Raw genomic sequence first — 27868 nt, 5'->3', positions numbered from 1 at the left:
GGGCATCTGAGAGCTTTATGTCCCAACTCTTACAGCTGAGGGAGCCTGAGTCTGCAGGAAAATAAAAGTCACTTTTTATTTCCTATCTTATGAAAGAGAAGTTGGAAGTAGAGCAAAGAAAATAAACTTCTAATAAAACACCTCAGAAGGAACTCATCAAATTCAACTAAAACACATCTATTAGATAACTGAAAACTTAAATTCTCTTCAAAATAACCAGGATTTTATGTTTACCCTGAACTGTACAGGTGAAGCAAATACCTGAGAATAACCACACAAATTGAATTAATTATTGTCAGTTCTATACAACAAGTTGATATGTGCTCAGGATTGCCATGGCATAGAGGATTCGAACCAGGACCTGTATCCATCCACAGGCCCACAACTTTAGTAATTCCAGCCTTTCCCCTCCCTCCCCTCCATTCCTCCTCCCACCTACCCACGTTTTTCTAATAAGCTATCTGAATTGACTTCATTTTCAGTTCTAAAATTAACCAACACTTCATTCCACAAAGCAATTCCCTCAACTCACATTTCAAATAGCGGCAGTAAGGCAAACAGGTGGGAAGGAACTCAAGCCTAGAGCCAGCGTAACCTCCCTGTGGCTCCCAGCTGGCTTTGTGGAGGAAGCATTTGCGCTATGTCTGCACTCAGACGTGGGACCTGGTGGACCTAAAGAGACCAGAGCTGGCAGCGATACCAGAGGCCCACCTGCTGTCTGCACCTTCAGGTTCAGTCCTCACTGCTCGGAGAAGTCTCCTGGGGCTCCAATGCGTATGATTAACAAAAATGTTGGGAACCCAAATCCACTTCCAGGATGACCCCTGCTGCTGCGGACCCCCAGGATGACACACACACACACGCACGCACGCACGCGCTACAGAGCGCTGCACAGCGCCATGGCAGCATGCACCCTTTCCCAATGGGCTGAGAACACCTCGTGACACCTTGCACCGGAAAGGCTTTGCCCAGTCCCACCAGATGCTTGAGATTCAGCTTTTAGGTTTAGGAAAGTTCAGGAGCAAGATCTCGCAGGGTGGGCCAGCTTTCTGTTTCCTGCTACATCTAGCAATGCCCACGCTTTGGAGGGGTCACCGCGGGTCCAAGGCCTGGTCTTCAGTTTTGCACACTGAGGAATTTGACTTTATCTGATTGCACAGGGATGATGATGCTCTGGGGGACAGGCTCGCGCCAACCAAATGCTGGAGACTCTGATTGATAAAGCAGAAGGCCAGTCTGTGCAAGCACAACGAGAAGCCCGTTAGGTGGGTCAGGATGTGCACTTTGGCTCCGAAGCCTTTCGGGAGCCAGACCAGGAAGAGGAGCGCTCTCTGTAAACACGCATCCTGTGCGGCCCTGTAGCTCTGCCACAGACGCTTACACTCAGAAATCCTCGGGTTCAAACTCCAGTGCAAACGGGGGGGGGGGGGCAGGGGAGACAAGGAGGAAGACTTCGCCCCCCTCTTAGGCTCACCACAAATCCTTCATATACAACTGCTACCTCCCTCCTCCCAAAACACACCTAGTGCTCACTCTCTGCCTGTGGAAAATGTGAAGAGCTAATACCTGTAGAGGGTGGGACCTGCTCACTAACACCTGTAGAGGGAGGGACTTGCTCACTAACACCTGTAGAGGGCGGGACTTGCTCACTAACACCTGTAGAGGGCGGGACTTGCTCACTAACACCTGTAGAGGGCGGGACTTGTTCACTAACACCTGTAGAGGGCGGGACTTGCTCACTGACACCTGTAGAGGGCGGGACTTGCTCACTGACACCTGTAGAGGGCGGGACTTGCTCACTAACACCTGTAGAGGGCGGGACTTGCTCACTAACACCTGTAGAGGGCGGGACTTGCTCTGTTCCTTTCCATTTAATCTCTCCAACTCTGTGGGACAGGTCTCGATGACAGGGTCTTTTAAGAAATGCAAGTCCAAAGGTTAAATAACTTATCCATAGCTAGCAGGCCGCCTCCAGGATGCTGGTCCAGGCAGGGAGACCACAGCATCGCACCCTTTGCCATCAGTGACTCCACTGAGAAGGCTTTAATACGCCCCTGGTGTGTGATGTTTTACTCTTTTGGCTTTTTGAGGGGCCCACCACTCAGCTCCCAGATAAATCACACATGGGGGTTGTTATTTCTTATAAATGCCCAGCCTTAGCTTGGCTTGTTTCTAGCCAGCTTTTCTGAACCTAAATTAACCCGACTACCTTTTGCCTCTAGTCTTTTATCTTTCTCTATTTCTGTACTTTCTTACCTTCTTTCTCCGTGGCTGGCTGTGTAGCTGGGTGGCTGGCCCCTGGTGTCCTCCTCTCCTTCTTCTCTTGCTCCTCCCCTTCCTCATTTCTCCTATTTATGCTCTCTGCCGGTCAGCCCCGCCTATCCTTGCTCCTGCCTTGCTATTGGCCGTTCATCTCTTCATTAGGACCAACAGGTGTTTTAGACAGGCACAGTAACACAGCTTCACAGTTAAGCAAATGCAGCTGTAAACAAAAGTCACAAACCTGACAATAATGTTCCCCACCAAGCCCCCGGTCGAAGGTGTCCCCACTGCTTTCACGTCCTCTTTGCTCCTCTAGATTTTGCCACAGCTGTCACTGTTATCCCAGCCATCTAATAATAAATTATACCATAAAACAAATCACGCCGCTGGAAGATTCTAGTCTCCAAAGCTTCCATTTATGACTTTATGTAAAACCTCTTCTCAAGACACATCCGTCAGGGGCAGAGACACAGGTAAACCCTATCTCTCTTACTATATTGCCCAATCCACCTTTGTAAAGCGCCTAGAACAGGGTTTGGGGCTCAACGGAGACCCAGCTGGCCCTCTGCCACACTCTGTCCTTCCCTAGCTCAGCACTGCAGCTGTTGGGGGAACAGAACCGTGGGGATAAACTTGGTCTTTGAGCCCCGGGTGCCCCGTCTGTTCTCTGGAGATCCCCTTCACCTTCATGTAGGCACAGACACCTATTTAGCTGTTATGGAGGAAGTGAGCCAGTGTAAAGGTAGGATATTTCTCTGTTTTCCTGCCATGCTGGGATACAATCACAAGTGCAGCTCATCAGAGCCCAAGCAAATGGCACACCTGCTCTTAGTGTTCAGCCTCCAGAACCATAGGCAAAGGAACCTCTTCTTTATGACGGCCAGCGTCAGGCTGGTGGACACACAGCAACACAAAATGATTGAGAAACAGACAAGCATCTGTAGACAAGACAAGGTCCCTCCCTTGGGTCTGTGAGAAGCATTTGGGGGGATATTCCACTCTTGAGCAATTTCTACATGTCTACAGCTCCCCAGGTGGAAGGCAGACATTTTCCCCGTGACTTGCACCAGGTGTGAGCACGAGGATTGAGTGGAGCAGCAGCACAGAGACGTCCTCTTCAGACAGAGTGAGGTGGAGAAGGAGGGACTGCCCACCATCCACCATGCTGCGAGTCTGTAGGAGGTGGCACAGATACTCAGCTTCCAGAGGCAGCAGCATTGGACGGCCCCTCGGGAGGAAAGCACCTATCGGCCAGGGCACTCAGCGAAGGCTCTATGAGTGCCTATGGAGCCACCAGTGGCGGGATTTGTGTGTGTTCCTAGCTGCATGGCCTCCAAGCCTGACTCTGTGAACTCCTTCAGGCTTTTCTGTGCTCCTTTCTGCCTAAGGGAGCTGTTGCTTGCTTTTGGAAACCCCCAAACAGCGAGCAACGGAATAACAGCTGCTTCAGGAAAGCAAAGGAGGAAAAGCAGTTTGTCATAGGAGAGCAGTTTTCCACCCCACCAACTCACATTTTTAAAGACGTAAAAGGGGCTGAAGAGATGGGTGAGTGGTTAAGGATGCTGTTACAGAGGACCAGAGTTCGGTTCCCGGCACCCACATCTAGATTTCTCAGTTGCCCGTAACTCGAGCCTCAGGGTCCTATACCCTCTCCAGCCTCAGAGGAAACCTTCACACAATGTATTTACTCCCACACAGGTGTGCACATATACACATGAAAATAAAATAAATCTTTAAATTTAAGTTAAAATAAGTGAAAACCACTGGAAGCTTGACAGAGAAAAATCAAGCAGCCATTGTCCCCAAAAACATCTGAAGTCATTGCTGGGGGTAAAGTAAGTGAAGACACACGCACACACACACACAATATTCTACTCAGTACCAGAACTCACGTGGCCCCACCCTGTATCTACAAGGGAGAGCATCTGCTGGTCTAACCCCATAAGACTCCAGCTTCCCGATTTGTGAAAGGCTTCACCACTGAGCAGCAGTTTCCCAGCGGGTGTGGGTTCAGTCTTGTATAATCAAGGCACTTTACCCATTAGCCGGGTAAGCTGGGTCTTAAATCCTAGGCCCTGCTGAAGCTTTGCCCAAAGCCTTCCCATAATTCACCAGTCATTTCCATGCCAGAGCAGGGCTGGCTTCTGATGGCAAGCCAGCAGGAACATCTCAGACCTTAGCATCCTGCTAGACCAGAGCATGAAGATAAGGGACCGTGCTGCGACGACTCTCTCCAAACATTCCGATCCTGCTGATGTCTTTTCTCCTGCTGGCGTCATCTTTCTTAATTGTGACTTAGGGAACATGGGCATTAAAAGCCTTTCCTAGACTTTGGATTTCCTAGCTATTTAGATTTGCCGCGTACAGAGAAAATGAAAGCCAAGGGCCCAAATCCTGGTTGTGCCTGTGCGGTTATTTGGCAGAAACCTGGAAGTGTTTAACAGTGCTGAGGGTTGCTTTGGGCTGCGCAGAGCCCCTCCCCATCTCTCTGGTGTTAGTATCTGTTGTCTCTGGTCCCAGCTTCATTTCTGTTGCTGTGATAAAAAATACTCTGACAGACGCAGTTCAGGGAGGGCAGGGTTCTCCTGGCTTACAGTTCTAGGCTGTAGTCTATCATTACCGGTGAGTCTCAGGGGCAGGAACTGGGTACAGTGGTCGGTCATTCCATATCCACGGTCAGGAGTGGCACTCACGCTGCCTGCTGGCCTTTGTTCAGCTACTTTTCTCTACTCTTATCCACTGAGGGCCCAGTCTGTAAAACAGTACCATCCGCACGGAGGTAGGTCTCAACCTCGCTTAACTCCCGGAAGACAAACCCCCAGCGCTGGGCCCACAGGCTAACCCAGTGTAGACAGCCCCTCATTGAGATGATTCTGGAAACTGTACTGCCCTATCCCCCTGTCCAGTGTTCTCATGGAAGAGGGAAATCACCTCTCTCTAAGGATCCCCCTTGGCCTGACCAATCACCTTGGCCACTGTGAGGGCAGTAAGCATGGAATCTGGAGGTTTCCCAGACACTACAGTGGAGGGGAGCCCCCTGCTGAGGTGGCTCAGTGGCAGAAGGGCCTGGAGCCTTCTAGTGGTGACTTGATATCAGGAAACAAGAATTCACCTTAGAACAAAAGCAATCCAGAGGAAGAGGAAGCTAAGGGATGGGTTTCCAGTGACATCCCTTGAGGCCTTTGCCTCTCCAGTTACATGAACCAGTTTGACTGTTTCCTACATCCCCTTGAATTAGGCTTCTATTTCCCACCTAACGAAAAATGGACAGATAGTGATTCTTTTCCTTTGAGATTTGATACAGATAGCAAAAGTGTCCGTTGATATGCGAATGTAGTTTGGTTCTGAAGTAATAGTTTTCTGTTGTGAGCTGCTTTCCCGCGTGCGTCTCATACCATCGTCCCTTGCTCAGGAAAAGGCGATGGGGACACTAAATGTGCTTGAGATGGCCATCAGCAAAACCAGAATCAGCAGCTAGCCCAGAAGCAGGTCGTTACTTGCTGGCCAGCCTCCAAAAGCCTGTGCGGCCTCAGATACGAGAACTGGACTAGTGAGGACAAGAACTGGACTAGTGAAGATGGCTGGCTCATTAGTGCAAGCAAGGGTTTCTCGGGGATTAAAGTCACAGGCTTCAGCTTTATGGACTGGGTTGAGCATTTGGAGACCACATACAAGTCGAAGAAACAGATGGCAGGAGAGAAAGAAGCTCATTAAACAGAGACCACATGACCGCTGCAAAAGAAAATGACGCACTCTTAGCCTGCCAGAGCTCGTGTGGGGCCCTGCCAGGCCCAGCTGCACTTGGCTTCAGTCTTGGTTTCCCTCCTCGGAGTACAGCAGAACAGCAGTTAGAAACCACGTCCCTCAGCAGATCAGCAGTTAGAGACCACGTCCCTCAGCAGAACAGCAGTTAGAGACCACGTCCCTCAGCAGAACAGCAGTTAGAGAACACGTCCCTCAGCAGAACAGCAGTTAGAGACCACGTCCCTCAGCAGAACAGCAGTTAGAGACCACGTCCCTCAGCAGAACAACAGTTAGAGACCACGTCCCTCAGCAGAACAACAGTTAGAGACCACGTCCCTCAGCAGAACAGCAGTTAGAGACCACGTCCCCTCAGCAGAACAGCAGTTAGAGACCACGTCCCCTCAGCAGAACAGCAGTTAGAGACCACGTCCCTCAGCAGAACAGCAGTTAGAGACCACGTCCCCTCAGCAGACCACGTCCCTCAGCAGAACAGCAGTTAGAGACCACGTCCCTCAGCAGAACAGCAGTTAGAGACCACGTCCCTCAGCAGAACAGCAGTTAGAGACCACGTCCCTCAGCAGAACAGCAGTTAGAGACCACGTCCCTCAGGAGAACGGCAGTTAGAGACCACGTCCCTCAGCAGAACAGCAGTTAGAGACCACGTCCCCTCAGCAGAACAGCAGTTAGAGACCACGTCCCCTCAGCAGACCACGTCCCCTCAGCAGACCACGTCCCCTCAGCAGAACAGCAGTTAGAGACCACGTCCCTCAGCAGAACAGCAGTTAGAGACCATGTCCCCTCAGCAGAACAGCAGTTAGAGACCACGTCCCCTCAGCAGAACAGCAGTTAGAGACCATGTCCCCTCAGCAGAACAGCAGTTAGAGACCACGTCCCTCAGCAGAACAGCAGTTAGAGACCACGTCCCTCAGCAGAACAGCAGTTAGAGACCATGTCCCCTCAGCAGAACAGCAGTTAGAGACCACGTCCCCTCAGCAGAACAGCAGTTAGAGACCACGTCCCTCAGCAGAACAGCAGTTAGAGACCACGTCCCTCAGCAGACCAGCAGTTAGAGACCACGTCCCTCAGCAGACCACGTCCCCTCAGCAGACCACGTCCCCTCAGCAGAACAGCAGTTAGAGACCACGTCCCTCAGCAGACCACGTCCCCTCAGCAGACCACGTCCCCTCAGCAGAACAGCAGTTAGAGACCATGTCCCCTCAGCAGAACAGCAGTTAGAGACCACGTCCCCTCAGCAGAACAGCAGTTAGAGACCACGTCCCTCAGCAGAACAGCAGTTAGAGACCACGTCCCTCAGCAGACCAGCAGTTAGAGACCACGTCCCTCAGCAGAACAGCAGTTAGAGACCACGTCCCTCAGCAGACCAGCAGTTAGAGACCACGTCCCCTCAGCAGACCACGTCCCCTCAGCAGACCACGTCCCCTCAGCAGAACGGCAGTTAGAGACCACGTCCCTCAGCAGAACAGCAGTTAGAGACCACGTCCCTCAGCAGAACAGCAGTTAGAGACCACGTCCCTCAGCAGACCACGTCCTCTCAGCAGAACAGCGGTTAGAGACCACATCCCCTCAGCAGAACAGCAGTTAGAGACCACGTCCTCTCAGCAGAACAGCGGTTAGAGACCACGTCCTCTCAGCAGAACAGCAGTTAGAGACCACGTCCCCTCAGCAGAACAGCAGTAAGAGACCACGTCCCTCAGCAGAACAGCAGTTAGAGACCACGTCCCTCAGCAGAACAACAGTTAGAGACCATGTCCCCTCAGCAGACCACGTCCCTCAGCAGAACAGCAGTTAGAGACCACGTCCCCTCAGCAGACCACGTCCTCTCAGCAGAACAGCGGTTAGAGACCACATCCCCTCAGCAGAACAACAGTTAGAGACCATGTCCCCTTAGCAGCCTCCAGGATTCAAGGCCTGGCTTTTTTTACCACCGCATGCTGGAGGGAGCATTTCCCAAACTTAGCAGCTTAGAGCAGAAGGGGCCAGCGAAATCCCTAGTGGGCAAAGGTACCTGTGGCCAAGCTTAACGGCCTGTGTTTGATCCTCAAGGTCTTATAAGAGAAAGAGAGAACTGGTCCCCAAACATTGCCCTCTGTCCTCCACATGCATGTTGTGTGCACATGAGCCGCCTGCTCTCCATACACACATTAATAATAGTGGCGATCCTCACTGTTACAATGAAGCCAAATTCATAACAGTGACAATTTTCACCATTACAGTGAAGCCAAATTCATAACAGTGACAATTTTCACTGTTACAGTGAAGCTCTTTTTCTCCAAACGTTTTGAGCAACATGCTAGCCTAGCTCTCAGCCCTGAGAAAACTCAATTGAAAGCAACAATTTACAAAATGGTTAGCATAAATCAGTATGTCTGCATGTGCATGTGTCTGTGTGTCTGTCTAGGGGTATATATGTTTGTATGTATGTGTGTCTGTCTGTCATATATCTTTCTGAGTGTCTATGTGGAAGTGTATATGTGTGTATGGGTATGTGTGTGTGTGCATTTGAGTATTTATCTGGGTATATATGTGTGTATGAATTTTCATGCATGTGTGTTCATGAATGTGGAGAGTAGAAGTCATTGTCGTATGTCTTTCTACTGCTTCCACCACCCCATTTTTTTAAAAAAAATATTATTTTATATATATAGGTATTTTGCCTGCATGTGTATCTGTGTGCTCTATGTGTATCAGAGGCCAGAGAGAATGGCAGATCCCCTGGAGTTAGGATGGTTGTGAACTGCCATGTGGGTGCTGACAATCAAACCCAGGTCCTTTGAAAAAGCAGCCAGAGTCACCCTCCAGCCCCACACTGTTGGGAGCAGTGAGACCCCAGATCCTGAATTTCTTGTAAACAACTTGTTTTCCCCTGATCTGAGTGCCTACAGCTGCTCTGAGCACGAGACCTTCAGGAGTTCCTGATGGCAGGAGAGTGGTTTCTGGTGGGTTTGGCTGGGGCGTGGCTATCTCCATATAATCTGCCCCTGAACACAATAAAGGGGGCATTCTTGGGGAATTCAAGAATGACCCGTGTTGCTGTCCCTCTCTCTGTGTGTGTCTGTGTATTTTAACCTCCAGCCCCTTGCCCGAAGCTCGCGAACTGGGTGCCAGCACACAGAGCGCAGACACGGGGGGGGGGGGGGGGGGGCGCAGTGTGCGTGGCACCACACCTTCCTTGAGGCAAGATCTCTCACCCACCTGGAGCCCAGGCCCTCCTGTCCCCTCCTCTCTCTACCAGCGCCGGGACCACAGGATCTGAGCTCTTTAGGTGGAGGCTAAGGATCCAAATCCATGCTTGACGAGCGCTTTGCTGACTGGGTCTTCTCTCTAGCCCCACTGTAGATAAAACTGTCTACATGTGAATGTGTACAGTGCGACTCTTCTCGGGGAGGAGTCTTAGCCATGGGTAGCCTGAGAGTGAGTTGGGTGAGTTCAGATGGTGGATGCTCCCTGTTCTCAGCTTCACTTTATAACCCACCCAGACCCCCTTGCTCCACCATAGCCTCGGTACCTGCATCCATCAGGGTTCGTGAACCAGCTCCAAAGACTTCCTCTGCAGCTGATGCAAGTATCTAAGATTCCAGACAGCTCTGTGTCACCTGCTCTTGGGGGAGGGGCCCCAGGCATCACACTTCAGAAGAGCACAGACTCCTTAGAAAGCAGGGGTTCCTCCTGGTCTTCCCATTTGAGGAAAGCAGATCAGTGGGATCCAGAGCCTTTTCTATCACCAGGAAGATCCAGAGCCTTCTCTATCACCAGGGGGATCCAGGATCCTTCTCTCATTGCCCCACCGCTGTCCCATGATTGCTTCCTGTTTCAAGGGGCCATCTCTTCTGAGGTCAGAAAAATAGTTCACCTACGGACTGGGTGACTTTGCCCTTTGACTGGTCTGTGCCACTGTGAAGACTACGCTAACCTGCAAGGGCTCTGTCCCTCACCAAATAATCACTGATTGGTCATTCAAGGCTGCTCAGCTACACTTTCTGTCTTTAGAAAAGGAAAATTAACTGATTTTACTGAAGGGGGTGGTAAAGATAATTTATAAAGGATTTCCTTATTTTCAAACCTATTTCCACTAGGAGGAAAGTTTTTCAAAGAAATGTTCTTTGGAACTGTTTCCTAAATGCACTAAGATGAAGAGGCAAGTGCTTGGGATATAAGTCAGTGGCAGAGCAAACCCTGGGTTCCAGCAAGAATAGCGAGAGGTGACTTCCTTAAAGGAGAACCCCAGGTTTGCTTGCTTTTTTGTTTGCCATTTGTTGAGTCGGGATCTCCTGTAGCCTGGTCCTCCTCTCTCCTGCCAGCACTGGGCTTACAGCTGTGAGCTGCTACACCAGAGGTCTGATATTTTTCAGGAAAACACTAAAGTCCTATCACAATTCTCCAATCGATATATCTAGTTCTGTATTATTTACTTAAAGAGAATAATTGGGGAATTAAATTTATATTCTCAAGGTTATCCCTCCTTTGTCCACTGGTGAAATCAGAATGTGAATAATTTAGTACAATTGCTAGGCTACAAAATCAAAAAAAAAAAAACATTCTTAGAACCACAGAGAGGCTGAGACTGGAAGGGCTGGCACCCTGGGCACAGCTGTTGGGCACAGTGACAATTCATGCAGGAAGAAGTTAAACCTTCAATTCAGAACCAATCACTTGACATACAAGCTGAGCATGTTCTGTGTTTCTTCCCAATCTGGGTGTAATGAATTCTTACCCACAATGCATTGAAGCACTAACTTCTGGCACCCCACAAGGGACTTTCTAACTTGAGAGTTCTCCAAGAGTTCATCACCCAGCTCCTGTAGATGCCCTAATAGTCGACCCACAATTCAGACAAGTTTAGATATCATAGACCCGACTCAGCCATCATTGGTACCCAGACATCAGTTGTGGCCAAGTCTAGTCCATCCTTGCATCCACCCATGCTGACCCAAAAGGAGAAACCTCCAGCCACAAGCATAGGGCAGGACCGGCCCCCCTGTCCCTCTTTCTGGTCACCACATGGTCACCAGTCCAGAAGGCAGAAAACAGGAACTAGAGAACCAAGGAGTACAGGACATGGATGGCAGGGAAACTCTCCGGGACTTGGCTGGCCAGCAACCCCACGTCAGCCTGTACTCTTAGCTTTCATTTCCACTGGTGGTTGCTAAGCACTATGCATAATGCAAAAGTAAATAGTTATACAGTACGGCTTAGAACACACGTCATGCAAGCCAAGGGGAGGGCTCTCTCAACGCTTCTAGGTTTATTTTTAGATGCTAGTTGATCAAATGACTAATCTACATATCCAAAGACAACCACATTGAGGCTGGGAAGTGTGGTTAGACGCAAAGATGCAGACATCTAAGGTTGATCCCCAAGGCCACCTCAGTTTATGAATTATGCATCATTAGGGTCCTTGGGTGTCCTAAACACCTCACAGTCCATCTATGGAGAGCACTCAGCACTCGGTGCCCTTACACGTCGTGCATGATGGGAAGGATCTCCCACCTTTAGTGAGATAAATAAAAAAACCCACAGTTTCTGGTTTGGTGCCTTGGACTGTGCAGGCCCAATGACAGTGTGCTAATAAAGATGAGCAACAATAAAAGACGCGGTGACCAGGAGCCTGATTTCCAAAGAAACTCCCGGCATTTTCCACGTGGCAATCAAAGGATCCCACTAAAACTGAAATTCCAAAAATAAATGTGTGGCTGAGAAAAGGGGATCACAAAAGCACAGCCTGGGGTAATGTGAGCAATACAGAATGCTCTAAGTCACAAGAGCACAGCCTAGGGTAAGGTGAGCAACACGAAATATTTAAGTCACAAGAGCACAGCCTGGGGTAATGTAGCAATACAGGATGCTCTAAGTCACAAGAGTACAGCCTGGGGTAATGTGAACAACATGGAATGCATTAAGTCACAGAATGCAAAATAATAATCATGGGTAGGAGCATAGGAATGACCCTGAGTGGGTCACTGAGGTCTGCTGAGCCTCCTCAGCTGAAGGCTAGGCTATTTGTGTGCCCTACACCCAGCCAGATGGTGATAATGACTGAGAAGTCACCCAAGGACACTGGAACTCCTTGGGTCACACACCCCCAGCACTGTGGAACTCAAATTTCAAGGCAAAGGCTTGAACAAGCTGTTCTCGGTGTGCCCATAGACTCTCCAGTCAGTACCGAACTGCCCTTCCCCAGAAGTGCTGGTTTGAGAAGATGCTCAAGACACATCATCCGCTTTACAGAAAGGTGATTTTGAATTTCTTTTTAAAAGCAACATTCAATAAATGTGATGAGATAATTGCAAATATGTTAAAGAAGAAAAATAGGCAATCTTGATCCTTGTTTCTTCCTCTCCCTTCACCGAAACAAATGATAGTTGAATTAAATAATGATTTTTTGCAGTCAAGAATATTTTACAATCAGCAGGCAAGAGAGCTGCATGTTGATCCAACTCTGATGGGGCCGAGCAGGCTGTGCTGTGGGAGGAACCTGCAGGGAAACAGTTGCCCACTCCATAATGCCAAACTGGCAAATGGCACCCTAGAAGGCTTCGCAGCAAACACACCAGAGACATGACGTGTTGGTGAAGAGCGTACTCCCACAGTCTGTAGTGATGTGAAGACACAAAGCGAGTTACAGACTAATATCTTAACAAGACCTCTGTCGTGAGAGCCAGACTGATGCAGAGACCGTGGAGCAGTGTGCCTTCCTGGCTCACTCCTTGTGGCATTATTTCTAGTGGCCCGGGTCCTCCTGCATGAATTAGCCATTAAGAAGACACATGTGCCCACATGTCTACAGGCTAAGCTGGCATCCTCTCTCCTCACGTTGACAACTGATGCTAACGATGTCACCACTCCTCACCTACTGGTCCTCCAGTGCCATGTAGAACAGTGTGGTATTGGCACACAACACGTGCACTACCCCGCTATCATTCCAATCATTTGAAGATTGTAGTCGTAATACTTACGATCTGAGTGCTATGTAGTCAAATTGGGTTGTTTAAGGAATAATGACAGGAAAAAAGCCTGAATATTTTCAGTGCAGGTACAATTCTGGCTTTTAAAAATATTTTACTTGTTTATGTATTTTATTTAGTATTTTCTATTTATGTTGAGCCTGTGGAAAACAGAAGAGAAATTCACACCTGGCTCTAACATTGCCTCTCTCAAGGCCCAGGAGAGCAGAGGTGAGAGCCTAGACAGCCTGCATGTGCACACTCATGCACAGGGTTGCACTGGATGTGCACACTCGTGCACAGGGTTGCACTGGATGTGCACACTCATGCACAGGGTTGCACTCCATGTGCACACTCATGCACAGGGTTGCACTGCATGTGCACACTCATGCACAGGGTTGCACTGGATGTGCACACTCATGCACAGGGTTGCACTGCATGTGCACACTCGTGCACAGGGTTGCACTGCATGTGCACACTCGTGCTCAGGGTTGCACTGCATGTGCACACTCGTGCTCAGGGTTGCACTGCATGTGCACACTCATGCACAGGGTTGCACTGCATGTGCACACTCATGCACAGGGTTGCAGCAAATCCCCACAAGTGCACATCGCCTTTTTCTTTTGAAAACATGTTATTTTCACTGATATGAAAGACATCTAAGGCAAAGAACCCATAACTAAAAAGGAAAAGGAGAAATGCCATGGGTGTACAACAATAGAAATATGTTTGGCTTCATTCATAATCAAAGAAATACCCAGGGAAGGTGGTGTCTGCAAACATAGTCTACTTATGGTATTCCAGACAAGCAGTCAATACAACACCCAGTATGGATTGTTCTAACCCCTGTAGAAAGCAAATGGCAAAACTGCGTTAAGATTCTCTTTAATGTTCAGGTCTTCAACCTAGAAATATATCCAGAGTACAATCTCACACCGAGAAAGGTTATTGCACAAAACCATGATGGCCATGACACTTCTGGAAAGTTTAACTAAATGATCAAAAATGAAATCACAAGGCGGGAGTCCCCACTCTGTGGAGTATTATGCTCTCAGGGAAGTATTGTCTATGAAGATTATGGAATGAAATGAAAAATTCTTGGCACACATAATCTCATGAAATTTAAATGACATATAAACATGACTATGCAACTAAGAAATGCTTCCATATAAAACAGCACAGAGGAATGCTCCTGGTTGTCTTTAATCCATGGATATGGGTGGCTTTTTCTTCTTACTAATTTTCTGCTCTGTGCGGATGTCTTTATGGTAATGTTTTATATTCAAAACTATGGAAAAACAGAACAGGGAAGAATGGCTCATAGGCTGGGGGTGCATTCTGTAAATGTCTCCCTGTACCTTTTGAGAAACTTCAGAGCCCAGAACACATTTGGTCCTCACTGCCTGTTTTTGGCGCAGTGTGGAAATTGTCACAACACCTTCCATAGAGCGAGGCAGTGGGGACTCAGAGTCATAGAACCCCCACCCCCACCCGCCACGGTTCCAAGTCACAGGACAAATGTCCATCAGAGAGCTTGTGCTCAGGGTTGGGAAGTGGCTCGGTGAGTAGATTATTGACAGGACAAGGAAGGGGAGCCCAGCACCCACATCAGAGTGGTCACGCCCGCTACCCCAACACTGGAGACAGAGAGACAGGGGGGTTCCCTGGGTCTCACTGACCAGCCAGTCTAGCCAATCAGTGAACCCCAGGTTCAGTGAGAGCCTTGTAAGGTGCAGAGTGGTAAAGAGAGACACCTGATAGTAACCTCTGGTCTCCACAAGCACACACAGAGACACACATTTTCACACACACACACACTACACACGTGCACACATAAATCATACACACACACGTGTGCACACATGCACACACACATTGGAATCATGCATGATAACCTCACGGTCATGTTCCTTAAAGTGCAGGAGTAAGATAGAGATTTTTAATTTCAGTGCATTCGTAAACACACTCGAGAATGCTGACCACGGAAAGAAATTCTCTGAGAGATTTGTTCAAACTAAAGCATTTCACTAAAGAGAACAGCAAGCCCAAGATTTGTCTCTTTAATTTATAAGAATAAAATGATGGTCACCTGTGCTCTGACCTTAAAGAGAAGCAGCATGCTGCCGATGGTTGAGACATCCTGCCTTGCCCTTCATGGTAAACCCACCACCTCATCCTCTCCGTCCTCTGAACAGCCCATGGGCAGGGATTATTATTGCTACAGTGGACTCCTGGAAATCAAGCTCCGTGGGGCCTCACGGCTTCTAAGTAGCAGAACTAAAGAGGGAGGGCTGGTTAGCCTGGCTCCAGAGGGTGGGTTCACCCCCCGCAGACTGCACACCCTACACAGGGGTTGTGTTCACCCGCCACACACTGCAGACAGCCTACATAGCGCTCAACTCCCAAGTGTTGTGATTACACACCACAGACCGCACAAAGCCTTCATCTTATACAATAATAATAATAATAATAATAACTTTTGTCTGAGCTTGATCTGGACAACCCAGGAAAAGACCATTAGTATCCACAAACTAAATGAGCAGGCATCAATACACATGCACCACCCTGAATGGAAGGATGGATTCCCCGTGTCAATTTATAAAGTGAAAGAAACCCCAAATGAGATTGACAGGAAGGAAGCTATACACGACCTTTGGATCATGAAAACAGAAAAAATAAAAACAATTAAGTGGTCTGGTGGAGAAAAAGAAGAGATATAAAAGGGTCTAAAAGTAGTTCCCACTATATTTCTGCCTTAATAAAAGCAGATTAGCATACAGCCTCTTGCAAATGTCACCCAGACAACCAGAAATATGAAGGTGTTTAGAAAAGCATATATAAATCTAAATCTATTTTTGCTACCTCTTGAACAAAAATTATCACTATTATAAAAATATATTAATTAAAAGACTATATAGAAGAAGAAAGAGTAGGCACAGAAAGAAACGTCATTAATAAGTAACAAGTGTACATTAGTAAGATCATAAGGTGTCTCTATATAATAAAGGACTCAATGGCCAATAGTTGGGCAGGAAGAGAACACCGGAATGAAGAAGGGTGGAGTCACCAGGAGACCTGGGGAGAAGCCAGCCAGACACAGAACAAGTCTGACATACAAAATAAGATAGAGGTAATAAAGCCATTACTGCCTCAACTTTGGGCCAACAATCTGTTAAGAAAAATGTTCTTTCAAATATTTGGGGACCAACAAGGTGGCTGAACTGATAAAGGCTCCTGCTGCCTGCTGAGTTCAATCTTTAGAGCCCACGTGATAGGAGAGACTGATACGTTCTTCTGACCCCCACATCTGCTATGCTGTGCCTTGTGGCACATAAGTGCACACACACTCACACACACACATTCATATATTCACACACTAAAAAAATGAATGAACGTTTACAAAATGTTTTAAAGAAAGAGGCAATGACTTTGAAGGCAAGCAGGAGGTAATTTAGGGGGCGATGGGCAGAGAGAAGGAAAAGAGAAGATAGTGTATTTGTGTTATAATCTCAAAAAGTGAAAAAAATAAAGTGTTTTAAATGAGGGAAAAAATACTTGGGCTGGGAAGATGGCTCAGCAGGTCAAAGCGGTTGCCTTCCGAGGACTGAGTTCAAATCCGAAACCTACATAAAAATAGGAGGAGAGAACCAGTCTTGTAACAGTCCCTCTGCACTCCTCAGGTATGCCATGGCGTACACACCTTCCCACATGCACGTGCCCACATCTGCTAATAATAAAACACTCTTTAAAGTCTAACTATTTCATAAACCAAAGGTAGACTAACACCAAAGCGTAGTGCGTCGACAAAATTTAAAAACGTATTTAAAACTCTCCTCTGTCCCACTTATCCAGGTGACTATGGCATCGTCTGCCTTGGATGTCACTCTGTGTCCCTTTCCCTTCCAACTGGTCCTGAGGTGAAGGCTAAATCACGGGAACACTTTACGCTTAACCAATAAACACTCTTCATCTCCAACATGATACATGATCACTACTGAGCCTGGAAGTCAGATCCAGGAAAGCAGTCCCTGGGGACACGCCCTTGGAGGAGATCTTGCGACCAACCCCTTCCTCCCCCCTCACCCCTGCTCCCAGGCCACCAAGAAGGGAGCAGTTTCCTCTGTCACCAACATCACGCTGCCTCCCCACGGACTCACGGTCATGAAAATGGACCAAAACTTCCAAAACCATGAGTCCAGATATGCCTGCCTCCTTTTTAAACCATGAGTTCAGATATGCCTGCTTCCTTTTTAAACGGGTTATCCAGATGTTTGATTACAGTAATGTAAAGCTGAAGCATGTGACCAGACTGTCCAGCCCTGCCCAGAAGCTGGTCCTGAAAAAGCACTCATCATAACAGCTTCACTTCCTGCTCTGCATTAGCAAGAGGTGTGGTCAAAGCCCAGTCCAGAGCTGCTGAGTCCATTAGATGAGGCAGGACTTCAAGGATTGTGCTTTGGTTCTGCTGAGAAGAACGAAGGTCAGCGCAGGTGCTGTAGGGAGGAGGTGAGAAGGGTAGGATCAGTGCAGGTGCTGTAGGGGGGAGGTGAGGATGGCAGAGCAGGTGCTGTAGGGGGGAGGTGAGGATGGCAGAGCAGGTGCTGTAGGGGGAGGTGAGGAGGGCAGAGCAGGTGCTGTAGGGGGAGGTGAGGAGGTGAGGATGGCAGAGCAGGTGCTGTAGGGGAGGTGAGGAGGGCAGGGGCAGAGCAGGTGCTGTAGGGGAGGTGAGGAGGGCAGGGGCAGAGCAGGTGCTGTAGGGGAGGTGAAGAGGGCAGAGCAGGTGCTGTAGGGGGAGGTGAGGAGGGCAGGGGCAGAGCAGGTGCTGTAGGGGGGAGGTGAGAATGGCAGAGCAGGTGCTGTAGGGGAGGTGAGGAGGGCAGGGGCAGAGCAGGTGCTGTAGGGGGGAGGTGAGAATGGCAGAGCAGGTGCTGTAGGGGAGGTGAGGAGGGCAGGGGCAGAGCAGGTGCTGTAGGGGGGAGGTGAGGATGGCAGAGCAGGTGCTGTAGGAGGAGGTGAGGATGGCAGAGCAGGTGCTGTAGGGGGAGGTGAGGATGGCAGAGCAGGTGCTGTAGGGGGAGGTGAGGATGGCAGAGCAGGTGCTGTAGGGGGAGGTGAGGATGGCAGAGCAGGTGCTGTAGGGGGGAGGTGAGGATGGCAGAGCAGGTGCTGTAGGGGGAGGTGAGGATGGCAGAGCAGGTGCTGTAGGAGGAGGTGAGGATGGCAGAGCAGGTGCTGTAGGGGGAGGTGAGGATGGCAGAGCAGGTGCTGTAGGGGGGAGGTGAGGATGGCAGAGCAGGTGCTGTAGGGGGGAGGTGAGGATGGCAGAGCAGGTGCTGTAGGGGGAGGTGAGGATGGCACAGCAGGTGCTGTAGGAGGAGGTGAGGATGGCAGAGCAGGTGCTGTAGGGGGAGGTGAGGAGGGCAGAGCAGGAGCTGTAGGAGGAGGTGAGGAGGGCAGAGCAGGTGCTGTAGGGGGAGGTGAGGAGGGCAGGGGCAGAGCAGGTGCTGTAGGGGGGAGGTGAGGATGGCACAGCAGGTGCTGTAGGAGGAGCTGAGGAGGGCAGAGCAGGAGCTGTAGGAGGAGGTGAGGAGGGCAGAGCAGGAGCTGTAGGAGGAGGTGAGGAGGGCAGAGCAGGAGCTGTAGGAGGAGGTGAGGAGGGCAGAGCAGGAGCTGTAGGAGAAAGGAGAGGACAGCAGGGCAGGTGAGGACAACAGCCATCAGAAGGACTGAGAGAAATCCCCCCCCTCACCCCTCTATCTCCCACTGGCCCCATCTCTAAGTAAACAAACAGGAATAGATGCATCAATCACAGTTAAAAGAACGGATTCTCTTTGAGTACCTAGAGAGGCGGGGCCCCCAGCAACACCTCTGTCTCTGGACATAGAGCTCCCGCGGCTGTGGAAGAACTGGTGTCTACCGTGTGGAGGTGCCCAGTTGCGGCAGTTTGTCCCACAGACGCAGGAACAAGCCTCAGCTCCGTCCCTCGTGTATGACCTCACGTTTGTAGGCAGCAGGGTTGGGAACTCTGAGTCACCTAAGGCTGTCGTTTTAAGTGCACAGGGGCCTCAATCTCGTCCCAGAATGCAACTAACCACTCCCCCAATGCAGAATAAGGAGCCCTTGGTGATGCTAATACCCAGTTCCTCTGAGCTCGCTCGGGCTGCGGAGCCCCCAGCCATGCCTGGGTGTGGAGGGGTAGGGGACCTACCAGGACCACACCAGACTTAAGGTCACCGGAGTTTAGGGACAGACTGCCACTCCAGAGCCAGTTGGAAGAATGAGAAATGTCCCTGTTGCTCCCATTGTCTGCGAGACTCCCTGCCCAGTCCAAGGGATTGCTCACTGGGCCAAGGCCATTTTACCAAGGTCCCTCCACCGCTGGGTGCCCTGCCTCCCTCCTACCTTCTGCGCCCTACAAGCCGCACCCTGGTCCCAAGCCCATTTGGCCCCTGGCTTCAGGGCAGTTTAGCCACTTAGGAGGTGCCATAGGCAGGAGAGTGGAGAGTGGGAACAAGAGTGACCCGGTACTTCGCGGACTACGGACCTCTCTGCAAGGATGAAGAGCGTTGCTCCGCTCCTTAAGAAATGCTCTCCCATCAGCTTGACTCTCAAAGCACTTCCAGAAACTGCTGTGGCAGCCCCCTTGGGTAGAATGCACGAGGGCACACACACACACACACACCATACCCACACCTGTGTAAACAGTCCATCGACCTCAGCTGGCTTCCGTCCCTGCCACCCTTCAAGTGTGCCTCATTATGGAACCCTAGTAGATAAATGATAGAGTTTGCCGGAATAATTGAATCGACACTTAAGACTCAAGTAGGTATTTACCGTGAACAACTAGTCATCATGTCTGAGGAAAATACCACAGTGCCGTGCTGACCTCCCTTCCCAACTTCAGTACCACACAGGACAGGGATGCCAGGTTTCGGTCACGCAGGTGTGGAGAAAGCCCCTCCCTCTCCTGCAGCCTGATTTCTCTTCCCCTCCCTGTCAGGAGACTTCTGATTATGCTGTTCTCAGGGTCACAAACATCCAGTGGCTCCCCACGTCTCCAGAACCAGTTTCAAAGGTCTGTCCCTGCTCCTCATCTGCCTTCAAGGCTACGACCCTCCACACCCATGAGGACAAAAGAAAACAATGGCCAGCTGGAGAGAACCCGCAGCCCTCTGCCCTGCCCTGCCGGAGGACGTGTGAAATGGAGGCCTCGTGGAAAACAGCATGGAAGTTACAAGAGATTAAATATAGACTATCATGTGATCCAGCCATTTCAGTTCTGAGTGCTAAAAGAACTGAAAGTAGAAACTTGAACACACACCTACACGGCTGTGTTCATAGTGGTGTTGTGCACAACAGCGACAGACGGACACACCTGTGCCCAGCAACAGGCAAACAGACAGCCACAGGTGCCAGATGCAGGTGATGGAGTACATTCCGCCTTGAGAAGGAAAGACATTCTGACAGCTGTCACAGCGTGGTAATCCTGGGGGCATTTTGCCCGAAAGGTGAGTGTGGGGGACAGTGCCAAGGACACAGCGTCCTTGAGGTACTCGGTCTCAGAGGAACGAAAGGAGGAAGGAGTAGTCAGGGGCAGAGGGCAGAGGAGAATGGGAAAGGCTGCTGAATAAGCCCAGAACCTCAGTTAAGAAAGAGCAAGGGGCTCTGGGGAGAGCACAGTAGCACAAATGTGCTCAGTGACACAAAACTCATCCCTTAAAATGGCTAAAATAGCAAGTTTTATACTGATTACATTTAGTCATGATTTTAATATATTCAATATATATTTTTTCCTCACCTAGTACACAAGCCGTGTTCCTGGGGCTACCATAAATAAAAGGTCGCTGTCCCCATCATATGAGCCCTGCCCCGTACTCCAATCTTGTGATGATCCTTCCCTATATGAATTAAAAGGAGGAAGATGGCACTGTTCGAATAGCAAAGGTCTCCCACAGACTTACATGTTAAGGTGCAGGTCCGCAGCTGGGAAGGCTGTGTGGAGAGTCTGTGAATTTTCTTGGGAGGGACTGAGCTAGAGAAAGTGAATCACTGGGTGGGCCCATGGAGGCGTCTTGTCCCTAGCCCCTTCTCTTCCCCTTCTCTGCTTCCTGCCTGTGCAGAGGTGAACAGTCTCTGCCACACACTCCCACAGTGTTGTGCCCAGGGTTAAGCAGAACCTTCAGAAATGAAGCAAAATACGCATTTCCTCTTTTAAAGTTACCCGTGTTAGGTATTTGGTGACACCACAAAGTGACAAACACGGGAACTAGAGCCGGTTCGGCCTGCATCCTGAGAACCCAGCACAGTGTTGAGCATGCCTGCAACTGCTCCGAAGCATCCTTTGAGTAAAAGCCCAGCCGGGGAGCGAGAGGGGGCTCTGTCTTCTTTCTCTCACTTTCTCCAGCCAGGAGATGCTTTCTATTTACTGAAGTGGATGAGCCATCTTTTCAGAAACAGAGAGGTTGGATCCAGAGCAAACTCCCTTTGAACATTTTGTTCACAAGTAATAAGTGTGTGTTTCCAAGTGCATAAATTGTGATTTTCAACCCCAAACTCCACTGTTTTTGCAGCCACGTGACATTGGGCAAGTTGCTGAATCCTGCCAATCCTTATCTGGAGAGGGGAACTCTGCGAAGAGTCTAGATGGGTCTGCGGAGAGTCTAGACAGCATCTGTGTCTGTGAAGAGTCTAGACAGTGAATGTCTGTGAAGAGTCTAGCCAGTGGGTGTCTGTGAAGAGGCTAGACAGTGAATGTCTGTGAAGAGTCTAGACAGTGAATGTCTGTGAAGAGTCTAGACAGTGGGTGTCTGTGAAGAGTCTAGACAGTGGGTGTCTGTGAAGAGTCTAGACAGTGGGTGTCTGTGAAGAGTCTAGACAGTGGGTGTCTGTGAAGAGTCTAGACAGTGGGTGTCTGTGAAGAGTCTAGACAGTGGGTGTCTGTGAAGAGTCTAGACAGTGGGTGTCTGTGAAGAGTCTAGACAGTGGGTGTCTGTGAAGAGTCTAGACAGTGGGTGTCTGTGAAGAGTCTAGACGGCATCTGTGTGCAGTCCAAGATTCAGGGCCCTGTCTCCTGGTGACCTCCGCTTTCTATAAGAGAAGTAGCCTTGCCCCTCAGCCTCTGGCTCACTAGTTAAACAGGATCTACGATGTGATAATACACCTGAGCAAGCCACTGTGAGCAGTGCTGAGGGAGGAGCTCCCTCCTCCCTGGACATAAACCCCGACTGTGTAAGGGCTCCTCCAGCTCTCCAACAGTGACAAGGAGCTTAAAATGCCACTAGCTCCAAGAGAACAAATCAAAACAGGCCAGACACTAGATCCTGCTACCAAAGCTGGAGTCACAACTCCAGATCCAGGGGCTCTGACACACATGTTACACATACACACGTTGGCAAAGCATCCATACAAGTAAAATAAAATAGAAAAAATAGTCGGGGTTTGGGAGTTCCTCACACAACAAAATTATAAGGTTTTCTGAAGCTGGAAAGTTGGCTCAAGGGTTAAGAACACCTGTTGCTCTCTCAGAAGACCCAGGTTTGGTCCCCACTATCACACGGAATCAACTCAGGCCGATCATTAACTCCAGGGAATCCAACGCCTCTTCACACCTCTTCAGGCCCCAGCGCACATGCAGGAGACAGACATACATGCGGGAAAACATTTAATTATTTAAGATTAAATAAATAAATCTAAAGAGAAAGTTTTAATGTTTCAAGGGTGGGGGAAGCTCTGCAAAGATGAAAACACACGCGGTTCCCAGAAAATGTGTTATCTGTGGTGTCTGTTCAGCACTGCAGGGGAAAGTTCCTGCCTTCGTGCAGGGATCCCACACTTTGTCCCTGACTTCTGCCTCTGCTGTCCTCCCATGACATCCTCCAGGATGGGAAGAATGAGGACAAACGCTGTCACCACCTCCTAATCCCATTCCCTGACAGAAATCACTAATTGACCACAGCCCCCTCTCCTGCTGAGCCTGGCCCCATCTTTCTAGGCAGTCACTACCAATCAATTAGAGATGACATGCAAAATGAAACCCACTTGTCTGGCTCCAGCCTCGCAGCTGGCCAAGTTTTTCCACGAAGAAGGAAGTCTCTACCAAACATTCTTCTTTGTGCTTGATTTTATTCACATCCCTTTAAATACAGGAAAACGTAGCTTTTGGTTAAAGCTCCTTGCTAAGCCTTGAAGCCAGCCTGGAGGGCTGCAGAAAACAAGGCGCCGTCTTAGCTCCCTGCAGGATCCTGTGGACAACAGTGGAATATTGGGAACGCTGACCCTGAGACGACCAATCAGATCACCTGAAAAGTGATGGCGAGATTTAAGGACAGGAGGTTTCCTATTTTCATCGGAGTCACTGAGACCCACACCAGAAGAAAACCATACTCTCGAGGGGAGGGGGTACGGCAGTGGTTCTCGATATGTGGGCCATGACCCCATGGAGGGGGGGAGTCACACAGCAGATTACAATTCATAACAGTGGCGAATATGAGTAGCAGTGAAAAATTTTATGGTTGTAGGGGGGTCACTGCAATACGAGGAACTGTATTAAAGGGTTGCAGCACTGGGAAGGTGGAGAACCACTGGACTAGAGGGTCAGGCTGGTCATGGCCCTACCCTTCTCAAGCTTGCGAGACAGGCTTCCACCCCATGGCCAGGCTTATGGGAGAGCTAAGCAGAGAGGAGTTTGGGGTGGCTCATCTGCCTCTCACAGCTGGAATCTCATAATTGGCTCTCACAATGGTGCCTCTGACCTGGCGTGGTAGCTCATGTCTGTGAGTCCAGAATGTGGTGTACGGAAGCAGGGGGAAGTGTGAGTCCATAGCTTAGCCTCAGCTACAAAACAAATTGGAGCTAGGGCTACTTAAGATCCTGAGAGAGAAAGAGAGAGAGAGAGAGAGAGAGAGAGAGAGAGAGAGAGAGAGAGAGAGAAGAAGAAGAAGAAGAAGAAGAAGAAGAAGAAGAAGAAGGAGAAGGAGAAGGAGAGGGAGAGGGAGAGGGAGAGGGAGAGGGAGAGGGAGAGGGAGAGGGAGAGGGAGAGGGAGAGGGAGAGGGAGAGGGAGAGGGAGAGGGAGAGGGAGAGGGAGAGGGAGAGGGAGAAGGAAAAGAAGAAGAAGAAGAAGAAGAAGAAGAAGAAGGAGGAGGAGGAGGAGGAGGAGGAGGAGGAGGAGGAGGAGGAGGAGGAGGGAGGGAGGGAGGGAGGGAGGGAGGGAGGGAGGGAGAAAGGGAGGGGAAGAGAGAGCGAAAGGACACATGGAAGACTAAAGTGGCATTCCCTCTCTTGAATCTCCAGCACTCTCTGATGCTTTTATGATAATGAATTATTAAGTACAAAGATGTGTTTAGTTCTCCTCTTTATTATTCTCCATATTTAATTCTGGCTTGAGTGAAAGAGACTGAATTTTGCTTGACTGATATTAATGTATTCATTCAACAAACATCTCTCTAAACCCAGAGTCCCCACCTCACCTCTTCCCCGGTCCTGGCAGGCAGGAAAATTGACACAGTGAAGAGTGAGAAGAGGTGTCTGCGTGAAACAAGGCCAGCCACCTGGGAGGGGTGTGCCCAGGTTCTGATGTGGCCCTGTGGTAGCATCTGGGATACAAGATCCAAGAGATACAAGAGTTGGCAGGAAGGAGGGCGCCCGGAGGTGCAGAAGCTGTGGTGAGATGGAGCATGGTTGTGTGTGTTCTTGGAGTCAGGGTTTTTTTCTGGAAAGCTTCTGAGACTCCTATGGAGGAAATCAGCCAGACAAACAGGCTTAGATTTTTGTTTTCAGAATGACTGTCCACGGGATGGAGAATGAACTGAAGCAAGGAGGTTCTGATTGGGACCAACGAGGCAGCTGGAAAGGCAACCGCAGCAATTCAGGCAAGAAGGAAATCAATCAACACCCACAAAAATAAGCAAGGGTCACATTCACTTGTTCCCTACCTAACCACCCGGCTTGAGGGCTACATCTTATCGGCACAGCACCCCTGAGGTAGCTCCTTTTCCTTCTTGCGTCAGGAACCACAGAAGAGGCCAAGGGAGGCTGGTGGGTAGGCACTGCTCTGGTCTGATACAGAACTCAAATCTATCAGGTCTGGTTGCAGAGCCAGCTGGGAACGTCCACAGGGGTGTTGCCTTGGGTGTCTGGATACTGAGTTACATCTTCTCTACCCCAACCCCACCCTCGCATCTGTGCGAACCCCTCTCATCTTTTCTCCACCACTCCATCCTACCCGCCTTCCTTTGCAGTCCCTGGCATCATTGCCTTGGCCATGAAACGCAAGCCTCTCCCAGTTAGAGTACAAACCCTCAGGAACATTGCCTATTCGGCCCGCCACACCAACCCCCCCCCCCCCATACCCCTCGCAGCGTGCCCGCCAGCAACCCTGCTCCTGGTAACACAGTGCCATACGTTCTTTTCAAATAGTCAGCACCAGGAAAACTTTGAACAGAGGCTTGTGTGGTTTCCTTCTCAGAGAGCTGAACCTTGGCAGCCCAGCTTCTGTGTGACACACTAGTAGCCAGCAGAATGGAACCTGCATCTTCCGTGGGGGACTGACGTTTAGGGACACAGCATCTCCCTAGCCATCCTGGCCTGTGGCCTCCGACAAACCCACCCTCAGGAAGAGTCAAACGGAGTCTTCTCCCTCTCCGTACCTCTCCTCCGCACCCCCCTCCCCAGCATGAAAGTTAGAGCAAGCATCTGCAACGAGAAACTTGTATACTGTTTCCTGCGGACAAGGAGACCTCCTGCCCCTCCCGGGCTGATACAACCCACTTTGCACATCCTGCTTCTCCAAAGCTAAAAATAAATCGGTATGCACTGAAAACTCTCGAACGCGTCTCTCCCAGCACACACTTCCCCAGCCCCGCGAGGGCCACACATGAGAATCTTTGGCTCCAAAACGCAGCGGATCGCTGCCTCAGCTTCCAGCGGCGCCTGGCGCAGTCCTCAGCCCCCTCCCCAACCACCCACCCACCTCGGGATAAGGCTTCCAGCGGCGGTTTTTCACTGCCGACCCTGCAGGCCCGCCGCGGGCCGATACCGACGCCCCTGGTCCCGGGTGGGGATGCTCGATACTTGTCCGGACCGCCAGGCTCGCTAACGCCCCCTTTCGAGCCAGCGCGCTACGCCGGGTCCCCTGCAAAGTTGCTTTCTCCTCCCCAGCCACCAGCCTGGCGGAGGGCGGGGGACTAAGGGCTTAAAGCTTGCTGGTCCCTGCTAGGCGCCGGCGTGGGGGTTGACACTGATAAGGTGGGTGGCACCTGGGGAGGAGCAGCAAGGACCCGGGGCTGGGGGCTCCGCGATCACCTGCATCCCCTGCTCCCTCTGCACCCGAGAGCGCCTCTTCCCCAGTCGCTCCCCAGCTAACCCGCCCAGCTGCGGCTCCCGCTCCGGGCCAGCGGAGGGAAGGCGCTGCGACTCACCGCCTCTGCCGCTCCCAGCGTCTGTGTCGCCACGGGCGAGGCGGCGGCGCCTTCCCTCCTCCCGCCTCCCCCTGGACAGCACGGCCGCAGCCGCGCCCCCCTCCCCAGCCACTCTCGCCGACCGTTCCCCAAAGCGGCCGTGGCCTCTCCGTGGGATGGGGCTCGGCAGCCCGGGTAAGGGGGACCAGTCGGAGCTGGGAGGCACAGGTGCAGCCGCAGCCCCGCCTTGCCCTGGTGCAGTCTCCGGCCTCAGCCCGGGTTGCCTTGGACCCCAGCCCACCACCCAGGCTTCCAGTCAAGCACTCTCCAAAGGTTATCTGTTATCTGTTGGAGGGCTGGGGAGGTCAGATTCAACCTAGAATCTCTCCCAAGCTTGCAATGGTAGGCATGGCGTCCCTGTCATCTCTCAGTATGTTCAAGGAATCCTCGAGAACCTTTTCCAACCGACACACACACACAAAAACAAGCCTCTCTGGCACCCATATGTCCACGAGGTGGGATGACTTCTCCTTCTCGCTGACCTGTTCTCTACTCGGATATCTCTGTCAAGCGATGGCTTAGCAAAACCTCAGCACAGATGGACAGCGAAGGGGCCCCTTACACACCCTCACACTGCTGGATGTCACCAGCCTCTCCATCTGAAGACAGTGAGCCCCAAATGTCTTGACAATTCGTTCACCCTGTATTTGTCGGGTGCCTTCGTGTTGCGCTGGCTACTCATGACCTCCGGAAAAAGCCACTGTAACTTCTCCTGTTTGGCAACCCAGGTGACTCTTCTTTAATTAAAACAACAAACAAACAAAAATAACTCAGCTAAAAATAACGGAGCAGTGAAAGCACAGTGACCTGGCCATGCGTGTTAGCAAGACTGCAGCCATATTATGATGAGAGAAATGACATTACCAGCTGTGGCGATATCTCAGCCAGGAAAGGACTTGCCAGGCCAACCTGAGGACCTCAGTTCCCCCACCAGATCCAGTGCCGGGGGAGGTGGTGTGGGTTTGTGCACCTTGACTGGGAGCTGAAGACAGGCGGATTCCTGGGGCTCAATGGCCAAGGAACCCAGTCTAAAGAGCATGTCCCAGGCCGGTGAGAGACAGGCAGGTGGACAGTGCCTGAGGAATGACACCTGAGGTTGACCCCTAGCCTCTGCCCATACACTTACACACACACACACATGCACACACACGCGCACACACACATGCAGAACAGGGGACACTTTAGGTCCATGCAGTCACATATGCTAATGAACATCAGCTAAAGAGTTCCTCTAACCAAAACTGTTATTCCTTGGGTCCAGTTAAATTGAAAAGCAAATCGAAATTCAAATCTTTGTCTAGAGTGGATTTAGCGATAAACCCAACACTTTAGACAAGCACCAGAGTCACCTGGAATTGGATTGTTTGTTTGCTTGTTTGTTTAATTTTAATTTTTAAAAACTAGTCCTGGACCTCACCCCCACCCCAAGAGATTCTGTGACTCAG

At 50.4% G+C, this 27868-nt stretch overlaps 1 protein-coding gene across 4 annotated transcripts in view; it reads right to left on the bottom strand.

Annotated features, from left to right (window-relative positions):
* Ncald (neurocalcin delta) overlaps positions 1-27030 on the bottom strand; it is a 346834-nt gene extending 319804 nt beyond the window's left edge. The window contains exon 1 of one of the 4 annotated variants that reach the window (XM_075961176.1): positions 26906-27030. The gene's annotated coding sequence lies outside the window, so the exon portion shown is untranslated. The other 3 variants (XM_075961171.1, XM_075961170.1, XM_075961177.1) reach the window with 3 other exon arrangements.
* Between the last annotated feature and the right edge of the window lie 838 nt (positions 27031-27868).

This window comes from Microtus pennsylvanicus, chromosome 2 (genome assembly GCF_037038515.1).
Source record: "Microtus pennsylvanicus isolate mMicPen1 chromosome 2, mMicPen1.hap1, whole genome shotgun sequence".
Classification (NCBI taxonomy): domain Eukaryota; kingdom Metazoa; phylum Chordata; class Mammalia; order Rodentia; family Cricetidae; genus Microtus; species Microtus pennsylvanicus.
The sequence above is the reverse complement of the archived record's forward strand: the minus strand, read 5'-3'. Positions and strand labels throughout refer to the sequence as shown.